Genomic DNA, 1,771 nt, shown 5'->3' with positions numbered 1-1,771 from the left:
ACATTTTAAAATAAGTAATTATTATAAATTATAATTTTAATCCTATTTGGTGTTACATTATAGAAAAAAACCGGTAACATATTTGGGATCCATTGTTACATTTGAAGAACACTGAAAAAAAATTCGATTAATTTTTTTTAATAACTCAACAATTTTAACTTACTCTTTTTATTTTTCCTTGTTTTTTAGTTCTCAATATCGTCTGGTACCTCTTCCTCTAATTCTATTTCAAAAGTGTCACTTACATCATCGATACAATTTTCTTCATCTGTGTCTTCTGTGCCTGGGGATATGATTGGCGAATCCAAAAGATCTACAACCTCTGCTGGCAGAGGCATCCGGTTGGTTTTTGTTGAGCAAAAACTAGATAATAGGGGATCAGACGAATCCATAGCTCTGTGAAAAACATCTGACATATTGTCAACCCGGCTGCATTTTCTGGCATGATCTTTTCTGTCAGCCTTAAAAAGTTTGTGTCTTGCTTCTGATGCTTTTTCTGCTAAAGAGCCAACAGGAACAATCGATTTTTCAATGATTATGTATCCATGTACTAAAACTTTGTGCACTGTTGGCGACATGGGGTACTTAAAGTAATTAGCCATATACATAGAAAAAGTTTACATTTATGTATGGCTGCTTAGTAAATTTATTTTCCATAAAAAAAGCGAATGCCTTTTCAGAAGTTATTGGACTCGGAGCCAGCGATTCAGTTCTATCACTTTTTTTAATAATTTCATTTTCTGTTGATTTTCTGGCGGAAATGTTAGCAGCGTGTAGTAACAAAGGAGTTGAATTTTCATTTTCTACCGCAAGTTCAGATGCCAACTTTATTTTGAGTCGTTTACAAGCAGCTTCATATGACAATTTTGGACGACCACCTTTCTTCTGTGGGGATTCATTTCTATCAGAAAGTATAGTCATATTACCGGCTAGCCACATAGCGTGTTTTTGTCTAAATCGCTTTATGTTTCGGCAGCATCGAGGCAAATGTTTATTTATGTAATTTATAAAATTAGTAATTTTAGTTGATATTGTTTTTATTATTGATTCATTTTGATGATCGGCATTCAATTTGTCGAATATGTAAGTCTCCAATGCTTCTCGTGAGCGTTTGTTGCTTTCCCAAACTGCAAGAAGAGCCCCGTGACCAAACACATATGTCTCTACATAAACGGAAGTTTAGCGAAAAGGAGCAAAAATGAGCAAAAACGGTTAGTTGTATGACAATAAGGACACTTTTGTAATCAATTTCTCGTTCTTACTCTTTTGCAAGTCTGTGCTATTAATAAGTTATACTCCACAAAACACAAACACAATTGTTAGTTCAAATCTATAAAGATACACATATAAAACAGTTCACAGGTGGACAACAAGACACATAAAATCAAATGTTTAAGCTAATTTGCATTAATAAATACCTTTGCAAGGAATTTCCATTTTCATATTTATTAAACTTTTTTTTGCACAGAAAACAACAAGCACGTAAAGTTTGCCAATTTTTCGCGCCAATTTAACGACATAGCAAAGCCTCTCGAACAGCTGACTTTGTTGGAGTGGCAACACTACAGAGTTGCCACCAAAAATTTTTGGAGGTCGGTTTTTATACCCGATACTCGTAGAGTAAAAGGGTATACTAGATTCGTCGGAAAGTATGTAACAGGCAGAAGGAAGCGTTTCCGACCCCATAAAGTATATATATTCTTGATCAGGATCACTAGCCGAGTCGATCTAGCCATGTCCGTCTGTCCGTCTGACCGTCTGTCCGTCTGTC

At 35.2% G+C, this 1,771-nt stretch overlaps 1 long non-coding RNA gene across 1 annotated transcript; it reads right to left on the bottom strand.

The window, feature by feature from the left end:
• Nucleotides 1-676: 676 nt before the first annotated feature.
• LOC139355076 (uncharacterized) lies at nucleotides 677-1,535 on the bottom strand. The gene is made up of 3 exons (XR_011605824.1): nucleotides 1,419-1,535; nucleotides 1,263-1,330; nucleotides 677-1,163 (listed from the first exon to the last, which is right to left on the bottom strand). It is a non-coding gene; the product is annotated as an uncharacterized lncRNA (long non-coding RNA).
• Nucleotides 1,536-1,771: the final 236 nt, after the last annotated feature.

The sequence above is a fragment of the Drosophila suzukii genome, unplaced genomic scaffold (genome assembly GCF_043229965.1).
Source record: "Drosophila suzukii unplaced genomic scaffold, CBGP_Dsuzu_IsoJpt1.0 scf_7, whole genome shotgun sequence".
NCBI lineage: Eukaryota > Metazoa > Arthropoda > Insecta > Diptera > Drosophilidae > Drosophila > Drosophila suzukii.
Note: the sequence above shows the minus strand (reverse complement) of the source record. Positions and strands in the feature narration are given on the sequence as shown.